General features: G+C 45.9%; 1 protein-coding gene across 1 annotated transcript in view; it reads left to right on the top strand.

Moving 5' to 3' along the window:
* The first annotated feature begins 5,062 nt into the window (after window positions 1-5,062).
* The window catches only part of CMIP (c-Maf inducing protein), a 258,040-nt gene continuing 243,861 nt past the window's right edge, over window positions 5,063-19,241 (top strand). Inside the window, exon 1 of the mRNA XM_061594214.1 lies at window positions 5,063-5,105. The gene's annotated coding sequence lies outside the window, so the exon portion shown is untranslated. The remainder of the gene's footprint in view (window positions 5,106-19,241) is intronic.

Raw genomic sequence — 19,241 nt, 5'->3', positions numbered from 1 at the left:
CCATTGGCCTGATCCAACAGGGTTCTTCTTACGTTCTTCTGCTAAGCCCAGAAACGTAAGAGTCTGCCTTATCGAGTCACACCATTAGTCCATTACGCTTACTGTTGTGTACATCAGTGGTGGGGAACCTCCGGTGCACACGCCTGTCTTGGCCCGGTTCTAATTTGGCTGCAAGGCTGTTTCCCCCACCTTCCCTACCCCTGACGTCACACATGACTGGCAGGGCAGCTAGGGATGCTGCTCCCTGCCAAAAGCGGAGTTTGCAGGCGCTGCTGATCAACTGATTGGTGGCGCCTGCAATCCCCTGCACAGTTGCTCCCTAGGGGAACTCCTCAGTGCAGTACTCCTTAGTACTGATCCCAGCAGGGCTCACTGTCAGCAACCATCAGCTGACCGGCACAGTCAGTGAGCTCCCCTTGCACAGGAAAAATTGGGAGCTCTTGATTGTGCTGTTGGAGCCACGGCCACACCCTGCCCCACAACTGATGTCACACTTGACGGCAGGCAGATGTGGGGTAGAGGGGTGTGGGGTAGGAAAAATGGCCTCAAGGGCCAAGTGAGAACCCATGCTGGGTCCAAGCAGGCCCGTGGGCCAAAGGTTCATCACATTGACTGGCAGCAGCTCTCAAGGATTTCCGACAGGAGTCTTTCCCCAGCCCTACCTGGAGATGCAAACCTGGGACCTTCTGCATGCAAAGCAACTGCTCTACTGCTGAGCTACGGCCCTTTCCCTTGGCGGGAGGTGAGCTTTGATATCATGTCGAGGATATCAGGCTCCAATTAGCTTGGCTGCATCAGACCCAAAGCAAATTGTTGCTCTTATGCTCCAGAAATGTGACGTAACTGACGAATGCAGTTGTAGCCAGTGGGGCCTGGTGGCTCCATGCCAGTGGAGCAGTGGAATCCACTTTGGGTTTTAGTCTGAATTTCTGCCAAAGTGCTGAACCAGCTGAAGCAGGCTGATGGCAGCTGCGCGCACAGCGCACAGGGCATTCAGAGAAAGGGAGGAGAGGTAGGTGGAGCAGGGAGGCAGCGGGCCCCCACGGTCTTTAGAGGGGGCTGGGAAATCCCTCTCTGCGATCTGTGGCAGGGTTGGGAGTCGACCCTGCCAAGGATCATGGAAGGGGAGCACTACCCCCACACCCTAAGAGGGGCCCTTCAGGGGCCCCTCTGAGCCATAGGCCCAACCTGGCTGCCCTTTGGCGCCGGCCCTGGGGGTTGTGATGCTGGGCCTTGGGCAGCCTTCAAGAACTCCAGCAGTGTGGGAATGAGCTGGTATGAGCCCCTGGGATGGGGCCTGAGGGAAAATCCTTTCAGTCAGCAGGCAATGGAGCAAGTGCTTGCAAGAGCCAAGGGGCCAAATTATACATGGCATTAGTCAAGCACATTGGAATGTGCTTCACATTCAGAAAAGGGCAACCAAAATGCTCAAGGGGTGGAGCAATAACCCTATGAGGAAAGATTACAACATTTGGGGCTTTTTAGTTAAGACAGTGGTTCTCAAACTTTTTTGGTTCGCGGCACACTGTAAAACATATAAAAATTTTCTGGCGCACTGCATGTACAAAATTAAATATATATTAATATATTTTAAACTATGAATAAAAATAAATCTCTATACAAATAGGTTTCTTCTCATTTTTAAAATATACTTTCATAATATTCGTGGCACACCTAGTCACCTCTTACGGCGCACCAGTGTTCCACGGTGCACCGTTTGAGAATCACTGAGTTAAGAGAATAGGAGGGGGCATGGTACAAGCAAATAAAATTATACACGATGTGGCAAAGTGGATGGGGAGTATATCTCTTTCATAATCCAAGAACTTGGGGCCATCCAATGAAGTTCAATTGTTGGATTTTTCTACATCCCCAGAAAATCTGCTGTTAATCTGCTCCAACAATTACCGTAAGGTCTGTATCTTGTAGATTAGAGGGAAAGCAACACAAGGAAATTAGAGCAGCCTTTGCCAACCTGGTGCCCTCTGGCTGTTTTCGACAGCAGGTCCCATCAGCTCCAGCCAGCACTGGGGCTGATGGGAGTTGTAGTCCAAAACATCCAGAGGGCACCAGGTTGGCAAGGGCTGCATCACTAGATAATGTTGTGTTCGTTTTGTTTCAATAACCTCCTTGGCTGGGTCAACTTTGTATAGAAAGATATGAAGTTGGTACTGCTATTTAAAAGGAGAATTAACCACATCGTTACTGATCAAATGCGGTTTGAACAAATTCAGTTCCCACATTGTATCCTCAAGGTTAACAGCTTTCACAGAAACAATTGGATTACCTTGGTGTACCAGGAAAGGGCTGTAGCTCAATGAGAGAACCCCTGCCTTGCATGCAGAAGGTCCCAGTTTCAATCCCTGGCTCTCTGCCCAGATGGTTGATGTCCGACCTGCCCTAGATGGGGTTACACTCCCCCTAAAGGAGCAGGTCCGTAGTTTGGGGGTCTTATTAGATCCGCTCCTGTCACTGGAGGCTCAAGTAGCCTCGGTGGCACGGAATGGGTTCTACCAGCTTCGGCTGGTAGCCCAACTATGACCCTATCTGGATAGGGAGAACCTTGCCACAGTTATCCATGCTCTGGTAACCTCTAGATTGGACTACTGTAATGCACTCTACGTAGGGTTACCTCTGAAGACGGTTCGGAAACTTCAGCTGGTGCAGAATGCTGCGGCCAGAGTTCTTACTGGGACAAAAAAAATTGATCATATAACACCTGTCCTGGCCCAGCTGCACTGGCTACCAATATGTTTCCGGGCCAGATTCAAAGTGTTGGCTCTTACCTATAAAGCCCTTAACGGCATCGGACCGCAATACCTGGCGGAACGCCTCTCCCGCTATGTACCTACCCGGTCGCTGCGCTCGACGTCGAAGGCCCTTCTCCGTGTCCCAACGCATAAGGAGGCACGGAGAACGACAACTAGAGCTAGGGCCTTCTCGGTGGTGGCCCCCGAACTATGGAACACCCTCCCTGACGAGATACGCCTGGCGCCTTCTTTGCTATCTTTTCGGCGCCAGGTAAAGACCTACCTCTTCGCCCAGGCATTTTAAAAATTTTAAAAATTTTAAAATTTGCATTTAAAATTGAAAATTTTTAATTATGTTTTATTGTGTTTTTGTATTTTAACCTGTTTTATTATGCTGTACACCGCCCTGGGAGCTTATTGCTACAGGGCGGTCTAAAAATGTAATAAAATAAATAAAATAAAATCTCCAGGCAGAGCTGGGAATGCCACCTGCCTGGACACTTGGACAGCTGCTGCCAGTCAGTATAGACCAGTGGCTCCCAAGCTCCGCCCTGCCCCACAGACCATTTGAACATTGCTGAGGGTCTTGGCAGACCACTTAATGATTTTTCTGCCAGTCATTTAGCAAATGAAATGTCCTGTGCTAGATGCTAAAAGTATTTTTAATGGAATTGAAATGTTAATACAGTTAAATAACTACGGAATAAAAGAGGCAATAAAAATACAATTAAAAATCAATATTCTAATGTAAGGGATGTGCCACAGGCCACCTGAATGAAGTTCACGAAGCCAGGGGAGGCTGCAGTGTTAGGACAAATGGGGCAATGCCCTACCAATTTCAGCTGGCCCTTAGCCAGTCCCCACCTGCCTGCCTTCTTATTTATTTATTTATTTATTTATTTATTTATTTATTATATTTATATACCGTCCCATAGCCGAAGCTCTCTGGGCGGTTCACAACAGATAAACATCAAACATGCAGTTAAAATCACAATTAAAACCACAAATCAGGGGTTAAAAATTAATTAAACAGAGATTAAAACATAATTAAACACATATTAAATGCAAGTAAATACTAAAATGTAAAAATACTAAGATGTAAAATATTAAATGTTAAAATGTTAAAATGCCTGGGAGAAGAGGAAGGTTTTGACCTGGCGCTGAAAGGATAATAATGTTGGTGCCAGGCGTACCTCATCAGGAAGAGTATTCCATAGTTCGGGGGCCACCACTGAGAAGGCCCTTTTTCTTGTTGTTACCTTCCGGGCTTCTCTCTGAGTAGGCACCCGGAGGAGGGCCTTTGATGTTGAGCGCAGTGAACGGGTAGGTTCATATCGGGAGAGGCGTTCCGTCAAGTATTGTGGCCCCATGCCGTACAAAGCTTTATAGGTTAAAACCAGCACCTTGAATCGAGCCCGGAAACATATGGGCAACCAGTGCAAGCGGGCCAGAATCGGTGTTATATGTTCGGACTGCCTGGTCCCAGTTATCAATCTGGCCGCCGCATTTTGTACGAGCTGCAGTTTCTGAGCCGTTTTCAAGGGCAGCCCCACGTAGAGTGCATTACAGTAATCTAATTTAGAGGTTACTAGAGCATGGACAACTGACACAAGGTTTTCCCTGTCTTACTTACTTACATTGAGTTCTTACTTACATCGAGTCCAGGGAGGTGGCCCTGCTTGTCAGTTTCCTCTTCTTTGATCTCTGGGTTGCCATTACAGAACTCAGTAGGGTTGGGGCAAAACTAGAATTAGTTGACTTTGCCTGTCATTGGCTGTGGGCCTCTCTGCCTTCTGCCCCACCAGCCACCTCTGCACAGTCCACTGTCCGTGGAGCACTCTTTGGGAACCCCTGCCTGAGCACTTTCCGTATGATCCTAATTCAGTTCTGATACTGAAAACAAATTCTTAGGCTCAGCCTGAGCTCAGAGGCACCCTGGTCTTTAATTCTAATTGCACATCTTTTGCACCCGGCTCTGGTTGGAAGATCTTGGGGCTGAAGTTTAAAAAAGCAAACCTAAATGCAACAAGTCTGTAATTGGCCAACCCACCACTCATTTACACACTATACACACAGTATTATTGTACAAGAATTTCAATTCAATTTTGGAACTAAAAACGCTGACCCCTAGTGGTCTCAATGAGGGGTTACAGTTTCTTCCTCTCTTGTGAATCTCACTATATATTGATGATCCCTTTCATACTCCTTTGCCTCAGTTGTATGTAATTCCCTGTTACACCTGCAGTCAGGAACCTGGGTTTGTGTATATATATGAGCATGCTCAATGAATTCTTCTTTGTGGTCATTATTATTTTGAGCAGATTTGCTAGAGAAGAATATTTTAGACCAGTTCATGTAAGTAAAAAAAATTTCCCCACAGATATATTATGTATACTGTATATGGTTTTATGCTGTATGAAATTCTTGTACAATAATATTGTGTGTTCATATGATTTTGTCCACAGCCCCTGACAAGGCCAAACTACTGAGTGGCCGAAACGTGTTGGGCTTTTGTTATAATTCCCCCCCCCAAGCATTTTGGGGTTCCCCCCCTTTTTTTCCATTCTCATGCTGGGTAAACACCATACATTTAAAGCACATGATTTTCCCCAAAGAATCCTGGGAGTTGCAGCTTATCCCCTCACAGAGCTACAATTCCCAGCATCCTTAACAAACTGCAGATCTCAGGATCCTTTGGGGAAAGTCATGTGCTTTAAATGTATGGTGTGTATGCCGCTTCAGAGATTAGACACAAGGAAGAAGAGAAATCCATTATTCCAAGTTGTATGAGGAAAGGCTGAAAGAGTTGGGTATGCTCAGCCTGGGGGAGAGACAATTAAGAGGCAGTATGATAGCCATCTTCAAATATCTGAAGTGTCATCGAATAGATTAGGGGCGTGGAATCTTTTTTCAGCCTGAGGGCTGCATTCCTTTCTGGACAGCCTTCTGGAGGCCACATACCAGTGGTGGGCAGGGCCCAGGGGTATAGTCATCCAGGGTCTGGGGGGGGATATTAGACCCTTTACCTTTTTGGGAGCAGGGTCCCAGCAGGGTCCCTATGTCTTCAGCATCTTATGAGATAATCAGCATGTAAGGGGAGTGTTTAGCCACTGAGAAGAGTCTTCTAACATGCTTCCTTGACTTTTCCTGTTGAATGGAGCCAATGAACAGAGGTGAGTCGGCCTTTAAGAAGACTCTTCTCAGCAGCTAACTCTCCTCTTTAATGCTTGTTAGCTCCTAGGGATATCTGTCGTTGTGGGAAAAGGCATTAACAAGGATCTAATTCTCAACCCAGCAGCAAAAAAAAAAGGAGAGGGGAAGGAAACATGGCGGTGACTAACATGAAGGGACCCTGCACTTCTGAATTTGCCACTACGCTACTGTCAGGGCCAGAGGCAAACATGGGGGAAGCAGCAAATGTAAATGTTATCTTTGTACAGTAGGCTAGTTTCTTGCACAACCACTCAGCCCTCTCTATCCTTCCTTCAGACAAGGAAGACGCGTTACCCGAATTCATGGACACATTTCTGCCAGGCAAAACCACTCAGGGTGCAAAGCAGGGCCAGTTGGGGGTATGGCCTCAGGAGAGGGGGTGTAGCTTGGGAACTGTTTCGAGGGCCATACAAAGAGGCCTGGAGGGCTTCATTTGTCCCCTGCGCCTGAAGTTCCCTATTGCTAACACAGAGGATGGAGCAAATTTGTTCTGTGTTGCTCCAGAGAGAAGGGACCTAAACCAAGGGGTTCATAATCCCAAGAAATGGGATTCTAACTAAGGATTAGGAAGAATTTCCTGGTGGCACGAGCTTTTCAACATTTAGCAGCCTGCCTTGGGAGCTGATGAGCTCTCCTTCCTTTGACGTTTTTTAAACAGACTGGTTGACCACCTTTCAGGTAGACTGTAGTCGCAGATTCCTTGCATAGGCTAGGTGCAAACTGGATTGAATGGCATGTGAGGTCCCTTCCTACCATGATGATGCAGAAAAGGGCAGCCAAAATGATGGAGAAGGAGTGACTCTGCTACGAGGAAAGTTTGCATCATTGGGGGGAGGGTAGTTTAGAGAAAGGGCAAGTCAGAGGTGACGTGATAGAAGGGTATAACATTATGCATGGCATGGAGAAGGTAGACAGAAAGGTTTTTCTCCCTCTCTCATAACACTATAACTTGTGGACATCTAATGAAGCTGAATGGTAGAAGATTCAGGACAGACAAAAGAAAGTGCAAAGTTCTTCACCTAGGAAAAACAAACCAAATGCCCAGTTATAAGATGGGGGGTACTTGGCTTAGCAATACTACATGCAAGAAGGATCTTGGGGTTGTTGATCAGAAGCTGAATATGAGCGAACAGTGTGATGTGGCTGCAAAAAAGGCAACTGATATTTTAGGCTGCATTAACAGAAGTATAGTTTCCAAATCGCGTGAAGTATTGGTTCCTCTCTATTCGGCACTGGTTAGGCCTTATCTTGAGTACTGCGTCCAGTTCTAGACACCGCACTTTAAGCAGGATGCAGACAAATTGGAACAGGTTCAGAGGAGGGCAACAAGGATGATCAGGGGACTGGAAACGAAGCCCTATGAGGAGAGACTGAAAGAACTGGGCATGTTTAGCCCTGAGAAGAGAAGACTGAAGGGAGATATGATAGCACTCTTCAAGTACTTGAAAAGTTGCCACACAGAGGCGGGCCAGGATCTCTTCTCAATCGTCCCAGAGTGCAGGACATGGAATAATGGGCTCAAGTTGCAGGAAGCCAGATTTTGGCTGAACATCAGGAAAAACTTCCTAACTGTTAGAGCGGTACAACAATGGAACCAATGACCTAGGGAGGTGGTGGGCTCTCCAACACTGGAGGCATTCAAGAGGCAGCTGGACAGGCACCTGTCAGGGATACTTTGATTTGGATTCCTGCATTATTTATTTATTTATTTATTTATTTATTTATTTATTTGTTGAATTTCTATACCGCTCGACTAGCATAGCTTTCTGGGCGGTGTACAACAGAGGAATATAAATATACACAATAAAATCCAATAATTCAGTGCAAGGAACATGTATGTAGGCATCCACAAATCTAAAATCAGTTAAACATATTTAAAAGACTAAAATAGACTAAACTGCCTGAGCAAAGAGGAAGGTTTTAACTTGGCGCCAAAAAGATAGCAACGTCGGCGCCAAGTGCACCTCATCGGGAAGACTATTTCACAGTTCGGGGGCCACCACTGAGAAGGCCCTAGTTCTTGTTATCATCCTCCGAGCTTCCCTATGAGTCGGAACTCGGAGGAGGGCCTTCGATGTGGAGCGTAGTGTACGGACAGGTTCATATCGAGAGAGGCATTCCAGCAGGTATTGTGGTCCTGCGCCGTATTGAGCAGGGGGTTGGACTCTATGGCCTTATAGGTCCCTTTCAAGTCTATGATTCTATGATTGTAAGTACTTCACACAGCATAAAGCTAAACTATAGATTTCGCTCCCACAAAAGGCAGCGATGGCCACCAACTTGGATGGCTATAAAGAGGATTAGACAAAGTCATGGAGGATAAAGCCATCAGTGGCTACTAGCCATGATGGCTGTGCTCTGCTTCCATAGGCGGAGGCAGGATGCTTCCAAATACTGGTTGCTGGAAACTGCAGGAGGGGAGAGCTCTGCTTCACTCAGGTTCTTGCCTGTGGGCTTCTCATGGCATCTGGTTGGCCATTGTGAGAACAGGAGGCTGAACGAGATGGCTCCCTGGCCTGAACCAGCAGAGTCATCTTCTGTTCTTCTTCTGTTATCCTTAAGTCCAACTTGAGAGAACAAAGTTGAAATTCCAGCAAGCCAGTTCTTACATTTAAAAAGAAACTAACTTTTATGTGATTTAATATAGTGTCCTTCCCATGCACAATTAGCAAAGCAAGAGGCTCAGAGTGATGAAAGCAGTCAGCGACATATAAGTGCCAGAGATGAGCAAAACATTAGAGAGCTTTAGAGGAAAAATACATTTCAGCCATGCTCCTTGCTGAGATCAGAGTCCAGGAATCATTATGCAATGTCCAGGAAAAAACTCTACTGACTTTCATCCCTAGGCTGCTAATCCTTTCAGGATTTCCACACTAGTTCCCTACCATAAAGGAACTGATTTGGTTTCTGTTAGATCCCTTTCCAGTTCTGACAGGCATACATACCAGCCAGAGCTGGAATTGGTTTAATAGAAACCGCCTGTTTCTTTGGCAAAAGCAGGAAAGCCCGGAGAATGTATGTGCTGTTTGGATACTTTACTAAAGTCGGTCACGAGGGGAAAGTCCTCATTCTTCCCAGGAGACAAGAGACATACTCCCTTTGCTTGTTAATTGTGCATGGCAAATGAAGCAAGAGTTGTCAATATATGCTGAGGAAATGTTTTACTTATATCTTGTACTGTCTCTTATCTACATGCAAATAGGAGCTGCAACAAAATGTTGCAGTATAGAGTGCTCCTGTTTAGGATTTCAGCCAGCCATATCCTTTCTTGACGTATCTGTTCCAGGGGTTCTCAGAACGGTTGTCCATGGACCACCAGTGGTCCACGAGCTTCACTGAGGTGTCTGTAAAAATGCAATTAAAATACATGCAGCATATATACAGCAGCACATTGCAATTGCTACAGAAGGCAGAAAAATCATTAAGTGGTCTGCCAAGACCCTCAGCAATATTCAAGCGATCCGTGGGAGGGAAAGATTGGGAACCACAGCTCTATTCCATTCCCCCACTCCAATGTAGGAGTGGCTGAGCCAGTGCAAACAGGAACTGAGAAACAACTCTCATGTTTTGAGGATATTTGAGGGTATAGATATAAGACATCTGTCAGTTGCTGCATGCACACCATAAGTTTAAATCACACACACACCCAAGAATCCTGGGAACTGTAGTTTATTAAGGGTGCTGGGAACCATAGCTCCATGACGGATAAGATACAGTTCCCAGGATTCTTGGATGGGGGATGTGCTTTAAATGTATGCTGTGAACTCAGCCTATCTGGCACTACTCATTTCTCCATTACCCTGGTGAGATTCAACTGAACAGTGTAATATCACAATACACCAGTGTCAGACTGGGACCGGGAGACCAGGGTTCAAATCCCCAATCTGCCTTGAAGCTCACTGGGTGATTTTGGGCCAGTCGCCGCCTCTTAGCCTAACTTACCTGACAGGGTTGTAGTGAGAATAAAATTGGGAGGGAAGAACGATGTTTGTACTTCACCTTGAGCTCCTTGGAGGGAAGGTGGGATAGAAATGTAATAATATTATAATCTAATAATAGTAAACAACTGAACCTTCCAGAACTCCCTGGTCTTCTGAGAAGGCCACTTTCAGCTCTACATGATATCAACATGTGAGGCTAAATTCTCATCTGCATTATACATTTGAAGTGGTATTATACCACTTTAAGCAATCATGGCTTCCCCCAAAGAATCCTAAGAACAGGAGTTTGTGAGTGGTGAGAGTTGTTAGGAGACCCCTATTCCCCTCACAAGGCTACAATTCCCAGAGTGGTTTCACAGTCAGTCCCTCTTCCCAGAGAACTCTGGGAATTGTAGCTCTGTGAGGGGAATAGGGGTTGCCTAACAACTCTCAGCACTCTTAACAAACTACAGCTCCCAGAATTCTTTGGGTGAAGTCATCAGGCCCAGCTCCAGCAGGCAGCCAGGTTGGGCACTGGCTGAGGGCCCCTGGTGCTGAGAGGGGGTCCTGCTGCTGGGGCTGAGCAGGTGTAGCTTCAACTCTGCAAGCCATGCTAGCATCAGGCCACAGACCCTGCAACCCAATGCTGGCACGGATCATGAAGAGGCAGCCACCTTCCCAGGCAACACCCCCTCTACCACTAGCACGGGCTGGCTGCACAGTGTCATGTGGTGCATGCTTGCCATCACCCAACACCCCCCCCATCTTGAGTGATTCCAGGTGTGCATGCACAGCACGCTAATCCACTGATGTGGCCAGGCCCTGAAGTTTGTTGCCTAAGGGCCCGCTGCAGTCTGGTGCTGGCCCTGCAAGCCGCAACTGTTTAAAGTGGTATTATACTGCTTTAAATGTATAGTACAGATGTGGCCTAAGTTGGCAAGCTATGAGAGGTGGCTAACCTTTCTGTTAAGGCACCACAGTCATGGATTCCATCCTTAAAGAGCATCATTTGGCCCAGCTTTGCATTACCTTCCAAAGAGGATGAAAACCTTCCTCTTCCAGGGTAACATGTTTTAAAAATTGTGCTGTGTTTCTGTATTTTAATATAATTTTATTGTGTCTGTGCAATTTTCCTGATATTGACCTCTTTTGGATCTACAGCTGCTTCTTTGCTAGAACTCTTTAATACCTCTGAAGTGTTCCTTTTCCTCAGTTAGCAGGAACTGGAATTAAAACGGCTGATTGATGGAGCACTTAAAATGTTTTTCTTCATTTGCCTTGTTTCCTGTGCTACAGTATTTCTTCATAAGTAAGTCTATTCAGCAAAGGTCCCCTGAAATGTTAATTAAAAGCTTCCTCCTTGCACATTCAGTCTGTTTTGTTGCTTCATGTTCAATGTGGCTGGGGAATTTAGTGATGAATTACCCCCTAATTAGTCAGCTTCTGTTTCTTTTCATAATGGGGGTGTGTGCTTTAATTACCATATTTTTCTCATTATTTCCCCCACCCTTTTATTCCTTATACAGTGAAACAGCATTATGTTGTTTAAGGAAAAGGAAAGGTGAGGAGGCAAGGAAACCAGTAATTAAAGAACACATACACTCTGGTGGGGAACAGAAGCTGACTAATGAAGGGGCAATTCGTCACTAAACCCCCAGCTGCACTAATCAATATAAACAGTAAAACAGGCTGAACCTGCAAACACAAAAGCTTTTGGTTTAAGGCAAAGTAGCCCTTAAAAGCCTCAAGAGCACTTTGCTTGTTGACCCTGGACAAACAAATCCGGTCTGAAAAGAACATGAGAGTACCACACAGAAAACCCTAGATTGCCGTAATTTGGCAGTGAACTTTTCTGACTCTCAGTAAAAAATGAATCAACAAAGGAGGGCAATTCCAGCAGCAAACTACACATTGGAAAAAAGTGAGTAAGACATAAAATTAATGACAAGAGGGGCCTGCAAGAAAATGTCATGTATCCTTGACCTCTAGCAGGAGTGTTCTTGCTCGGGGTTCCAGATGGCAAGACATGTCCTCTTTCAGGATACTACAGGACAAAGGTAGTCAACATGGTGTCCTCCAGATATTGCTGAACAACCCCTCCCAGCATCCCTACCCATTGCTGAGGCTGATGAGAGCTGGAGTCCAACATGTGGAGGGCACCACGTTGGCTGCCCCTGCTACTCAAGCAGACCAGTTTACCCATCCTCTCTCTTCCTCTTCCTCTGGTTGTCTGTTTTTCCTTTCCAACATTTGCATGCCTCTGTAAAGAGACTAAGGAAGAACCTAGGCAGGCCTCTTGAGGGATTGTATTTCAGAACTCTGGAGCCACAACCAAAAAGGTTCTGCTCTTAGAATAGTCCAATACACTGATAATTTTATTTGTTTGGCTACAAGCCATAACAAACATAGACATTCAAAACTGAGCCACAAAGTTGCCTCTTCATTTCCTGGCTGCCAACGCAAATAAGGAAACACACAATGCAACATAATTTTCTTTGTCTAATAGCGAAGTACATACAAACCACTTAGTATAACAAAACTCTCCCTGTGACTAAACTCAGGCAGGTATTTTTCACAAGGCAGTTTAAATAGAGGCCACTGGGTAATGTAGTGAATAGCGTCCTCTATAGCCGTTTTACAAAGACAAATGCTGTTCCAAAGGGAATTTCTCATAGCATCCGTCCAGAAAGGCAGAGGACATAATGCCAAGTCTTAATTTTGTAAAAACAATTGTACATGGAGCTAAGGTAATTCCAAGTAGTTAGCTTTCTGATGATCTGATTCTTAACACATGGATACAGCCTAGAAAATCTCAAAGAATGGATAGTTGGCCTATCAGTCAAAGAAGATTTCCCATGCAAGAGAAGCTTTAACTGTGATTTAGATATTGACTGGGGGCAGACATCCCCCCAAAGAATCATGGGAACTGTAGTTAAGGGTGCTGGAAATTGTAGTTCCGTGAGGAGGAAACTATATTTTCCAGGATTCTTTGGGCGAAGTCATGAGCTTTATGTGTGTTGGATGTGCTTTAGACGAATGGTGTGGAACTGCCCTGGATCTTAGTCAGCTCACTATCAAGTTCTCTAGCAAGTGTATATAAAGCTACAGCAACTCATGTTTGAGAGTTTAAGAGTGAGCCCTAAGCTATAGAAACCAGATGAGAAGATGGCAAGGTGACAAGCTCTTAGGATAAGCTAATTCCAGCTCTTGCCAAGATGGCTCGTGGAGCAATGTTCTGTTAGCAAATCTTAAAAACTGGTGGTGTTACGTTAATATTTCCTTTCACTGCTCCCCTTGCAACTTAAGTGTGGACATGTGCTGGTGTCTTCCTTGATGCAATTAATTAATAAACAAATCAGATCAAAAGCAGCTCATTCTTCAGTTCCTGCTTGCAAGACAAAGTTCCTTGTTCCTGCTTGCAAGACAAAGTTCCTGGAATGATCTTGCATGTGCTGCAGTGCCACTCTTATATGGCCAGACGATTCTGCTGCTCATTGTCTCAGCCAGACCAGATGATCTGAGGAATCAATAGGAGCCTAGGTGTCTCCATACAACTGTTGCTAGGGTAAGGACAGGGGACAAATTTGTTTGTTAGCATTTAAAGCTGAATCGATCATATTCACACCTTCCAAAACAATATGAGAAATGAAACACAGCCGTCCTTCAAAATTTGCACTCATCTGGATTTTGTGATTCAGTTCTCCGACCAAACCATTTTTACAAAAATGCATATATTAGGGGAAATAGTGCAAACAAGTGAATATATTGGGAAAATAACAATCAAAATATTAGGAAAAATTGTGTGCCAAAATGTGTATATTAGTCCAAATTGCATACAAAGATGTGTTTATTAGGAGGAATTAGCACAAAAATACTGAAGAATTTCCATGAAAAAACCCACAAATTGCTGCAGAAATGTGGAAAAAATGAGAAGCAAAGATCCAAAATTGACATCGTTCCTATAAAAGATACCATTGTAACACTTCGGAGCAAACGGAACAGCGTGTGTCTTATCTTACCTGATAAGGATATTCATTTCCCCTGAGTTTTCTTTTAATCTGTAACTGCTCAGTCCCATTTTCAAAGCTATCTTCATTGTTTCTTGAAGGGGGGCGCCCTCCCTCCTTGTTTTAACACTGATTCATTTTTTAAACAGCCAGTTCACGTTTGTGCACGTCACTTACTTGGATTAGTCTTTCTCCCCCCTCCCACCCCCCAAATCAGATTTGGCAGTATGATAGTTTCTTATATCTTACATGTTTTTAGTGGAATGGAAACATTTGGTTTATCTTCCCTCACAAGATCTCTGACTCAGCTCTTACAAGAAAGGGGGGCATTGGCAATGAGCTGGACATCGTGATCTCCCTGGTCCCTTCCAGCTCTATGATTCAGCCAGCTGCTTTCTTGGGGAAGCCTCACTTGAACTAAAATGGGATCTCTGTGCCCAAACTGGTGATGACAGTTAATGTTGCTGCCTTATATTGGGCTGTCTTCAACCAAGTCCTACTGAGAGGAGACCCCTTGAAACTAATGAACCTAAGTTAGTAATGCCTATTAACTTCAAGGGGTGTACTTTGGGTAGAACTAGCATGGAATACTACCCCCTGTGTCAGACCATCCGTCAAAGCACAGGGCTGTCTATTCTGGCCAGCTGTGGTTCTCTAAATTTCAAGCAAGAGGCTGTTACCAGGCCTATTACCTCAGATCTCATCAGTTGTTCCAAGCAAAAAGTAAGGTATTGGGTCAGGGTAGTGCCTCAAGGCATGTGACACAGCCACCTTTCTGAAGCTAAGTAGATCCGGGTCTGGCTGGTGCCAGGAAAGGAGATTTCTTGGAAACCCCATGCATGCTATCTTGGGTTCCATGATGGAAGAAAGGTGAGATAAAAATAGAGGAAAAGAAGGAGAAGAAAGCTTCCCAGTTCTAGTACAGTCTGCTAAGTTGATGATGAACAAAAAGATTGCCTTAATGACCGCTAATGGCTCATTAGGCTAAAATTTAAGAATTGCCTTGCTGGGATCCAACTAGGGTGTGGTCCAGGGCTGGCGCCAGAGGGTGGCCAGGTTGGGCCCTGGCTAAGGGCCTTGCAGCCCAGAGGGGCTCCTGAAGGGGCCCTCCTTAGGGTGGGAGGGTGGCACTCCTGTTCTGCAATCCGCAGCAGTGTCAGGTCCTGCAACCCAACCCTGTTGCAGAGAGGGAGCTCCCAGGCACGCCCCACCTGCCTCTCCCGTAAGTGTGAATGTCATGCATGCTGTGCATGCTTTCCTGCCATCACCCAAGATGGCGGCAGGGGCTTCCCTAAGGGTCTAATCTTGATTGATGGCAAGCATGCATGCTACATGAGCACGTCATTCACACAACATGAGAGGTAGGTGGGGCACGCGCATGGGCTCATTAGCACCACACTACCTGTATGGGGGAGTGTGGGGCTACAGTGTTGTGGGCCCAGGACAGGCTGATGCCTGAGAGTCCTTTCATGCTTGGCACCGGCCGTGGTCCAGTCCATCTAGTCTGGCTTTCTGTCTCCAGCAGTAGTGGATCAGATGCTTCTAGGAGCTCAAAAGGTAAGGCAATTCTCTGTTGTATGTCCCCAGGACAGAGATACACTCCTGGTTCAGAGGAGGAATTTTCTCTAGCTCCCCTCACAGCATTTTCTTTTAAATCTAAGTCTTGCAAAAAGACACACACACACCCCCATGTAATCACTCTTGTATAAATCCTCAGGTTTAATAAAACCAAATGAAAATGGATGCTGCTCCTCCCTCCAGCCCAAGCCTCCATGTTGATCACTGCAGAAGTGGCTTGCTGGGTGGGAGTGAAGCGGCTATGCTAGCTTTCTGACAGGTGGGGCGTTGTTGCTTACCAGGAAGGAGTTGACGAGGGGGGAGGCAATGGGGAGCTCGGCATAGTGCAAACATTTTATTTATTTGGACTCTTTATATACCGCTTAATATATAAAAAAATCTCTAAGCAGTGTACAGAAAAGTAAAACAACTACAAGTATTATAAAACATGCACAATAAAACTATAATACATACGTAATACAAATTATTAATAAACAAATACCGACCAACCCAATTTCCTTTCACACTTCCCCACTTAACATCACTCAGCCTCCTGGCTCCCATCCAGGACTGCACCTATCCACCCTGGCTCTCACCCAGGGCCCAAAAACACACAAATCTCCCCAAAGTCTCATGAGGAAGTGAGTTCCCAGGGGATCCTAAAGATGACCTTTAGGACCCATGTTTTATAAGCTTGGGAATCATCTTGAATGCTGGATCTTTCCTGGTGCCTGTGAATTTGCCGAGTTCTTTGCTGAATGCTCAGAACCGGAGCCTGGAGTTGTTGCAGCCAACCAGGGCTTATGCTCTCCCTCTCCACCAGCAAATTGGCCTTCTCCATTTATATCCTGTCAGCCAGCATCTTGCACTCGGGCTGCTCACTCTCATCCTGCGGCTTGCGCCCTTGCCAGATGTGAGGTTTAAATACAATCAGGGATGTAGTCATCCAGGATCTTGGAGGGGTGTCTTAGATCCCTTACTTTTTTGGGAGTAGGGTCCTAGTAAGGTCCCTATGTCTCCAGCATCCAACCAGCCAATCAGCATGAAATGTGTTAGCCACTAAGAGTCTTTATCATGCCCCCTTGTCCTTTCCTGCTGATTGGAGTCAATCAGAGTGAAAGGAGATGAGTCGGCCATTGAGAAGGCTCTTCTCAGTAGCTAACTCTCCCCCTTCATGTTTATTGGTTCCTAGGGATGTCTGTTGTTGTGGGAGATGGCATTAACAAGGATCTCATTCTCAAACCAGCAGCAAAAAAGGGGGAGGGAGCATGGCTGTGATTGACATGAAGGACCTGCACTTTTGAATTTGCCACTACACTACCGAATGCAATACCTGGGTGGGGAGGTGGGATAGAGGGGTGGGGGAGCATTCTTCAGTAAGGAGCCCAGCTGAATCTGTTTCCACAAACTCATCAGCCCCGCCCTCCAGCAGAAGCACCGGCTTGGCTCTACTGGTACATTTGCACCATGCCGCCTTCCCTGCTGCCTTGCCCCTCCTGGGAAGCAAGAGCAGCCACTTTCCAGGAAGCCCAGTGAGCTGCTTCTGACCCAGTCTGAGACATCCCAGAGAGCAGGAGACAGAACAATGGGCTCAAGTCAGAGGAACCAGATTTTGGCTGAACATCAGGAAAAACGTCCTGTCAGAGGGGTATGGCAATGAAATCAATGACCTAGGGAGGTGGGGGGCTCTCCCACACTGGAGGTATTCAAGAGGCAGCTGGACAGCCACCTGTCGGTGATGCTTTAACTTAGATTGCTGTGTTGGGTGGGGGGTCAGACTGGATGGCCTTCAGTGCCGGATTTAGACTTGGTGAGGCCCTAAGCTATATAAAGCTTGGAGGCCCTTTGCTAAAAAATTACACCATATATATATATATATATATTCAGTACACATAAAATTTTAAAAGCCCCCCCCCAAAAAAAAATCTGAAATTTTTGAGGCCCCTTGTCATGGCCCCGTCAGAGGACTCATCAGATGAGGATGACTCGGGAGTAACAGCAGCAGACCCAGAAGGTGAAATGGAGGAAACTCCTGAGAACCCAGCTCCTTCTCCCCCTCAGCTGCAGAGCATCCCAGACACAGCTGAAGCCCTTCAGCCAGACGCAGCCAGTGAACAGGATACTCCCCCCTCACCTGCAGAACGTAGACAACAGAAGGTCAGGCAGAAGAGGGGCAGGCCTGTCCACTTAAGGCCAAAACGCTGAGGGCTCACACCTGCTGACAAACCTGCTTCTTAAAAGTCAAACCTTGGCTTCAGCTTGTTGCTGACTACAACGTCAGGCGTGACCACTGTGTGTCTTCCTATCCCCTGAACCTTGACTTGGACTGATCTCTCGGCAAACTAGACCCGGACCTTCACTGACGTCTCTTCTGGATTTCTGGCTTGGCACGTAAGCTTTGAACGGCCTCTGCCCTTATCTTGCTTCCTCCTTGCTAGCCTGGCAGATTTATTGCCAAGCTGCCGGCTGAGGACTTACGGCCTGGCAATTACCAAGGAATCTCCAGCCCTGCCTGCACCCCCACCGACACTGCTGTCTCAGTGAAGAGCTGACACCCCTGCAGATTGTGAGGCCCTAAGTGGTAGCTTGTTTAGCTTATGCCTAAATCCGGCACTGATGGCCGTATTGGCCCCTTCCAACTCTACGATTCTAGGATAAATTGCTGGTAACGTTTGCTCTCCCACTGTTGCATACTTACTGGGATTTTTTTTTAATGTAAGAGTGACTGAGAGGAGGAACAAGCTGCCACCCCCAGCCCAGACACATTCCACCAAGCTCTACCCACAGCAATGAATATTATGAGTGAAAAAATGGGAATGTGTAGATCCTATGGCACCAAGTGGACAAACAGAAAAATCAGGTCCGAATGTTGTGTTTGAGATATAAGGCCCATGTCTGGAAGCACCTTTAAACAAATGATTACAAAATCACCAGTGCTATCTCTTGAGAAGGAAGCTGTCCTAGAACCTCCTGTCCTGTGTTGTAAGCAGGGCATTTTTAAACGAATTGTTACTGGGTGTCCATTTTTTCATTCAAATGGCTTGCACATGGAAGCCTCTCTACCGCATGCAAGCCCTGACATTTGGATTGAGGTGACAGTGGTTCAAGCTAAAAACAAAAGGTAGGGGGAGTGAATGCAGCCTTGCAAATGCATTTACAGAAGTTACAAGCCTAGCAAAATTCTTACTAGCCTGCCCACTCACCAGTAAATATCTATGAGTGCAAGACTGTTTGTTTCACAGAATGGTGTAGAAACTGCTGCTTATGATCCATGCCCTGCTGTAGCAGAATTCTTCTGGGGGGGGGAACCCCCAAAGATACAGGGAACCAAACATCCTAGTATACAGGAAGCCAGATTTTGTTAAGGAGTTTTTCAGAAAGACTGGTGGTTTGTAATAACCCTACGAATTATTGTGTAATGTGCCCCTGTGTTCTACTGCTTCTGTTCAATTTCACTAAAAGGTCATACCTCTAAGTCAGTGTTCCAGCGGCTTCCCATCTGAATTTGTGTTCTTGTTTATTGATTACATTTTATGTGTCCATTTGTTTCCACTGGGTGTCCAAAAGCAAGGATTGGGTGTCCATTTAGACACACAGCTATTACTTTAAAAAATGTCTTGGTTGGAAGGCAGAAATGGATCCTAAAAGTGAATGGAAAGGATTAGCGACAATGGCCTTAAAAGGTTGAACGCAGAAGTCTCTGTCAGTCAAGAGGCCTTTTGAGAGTGACTTTGGCCTGTTAATTCTAAAGAAGTTACATAAACCGCCACTTCCTCCTTCTCCATCTAGTGACG

Source organism: Rhineura floridana, chromosome 13 (assembly GCF_030035675.1).
Source record: "Rhineura floridana isolate rRhiFlo1 chromosome 13, rRhiFlo1.hap2, whole genome shotgun sequence".
Classification (NCBI taxonomy): domain Eukaryota; kingdom Metazoa; phylum Chordata; class Lepidosauria; order Squamata; family Rhineuridae; genus Rhineura; species Rhineura floridana.
This window is presented reverse-complemented; position numbering and strand designations above follow the sequence as displayed.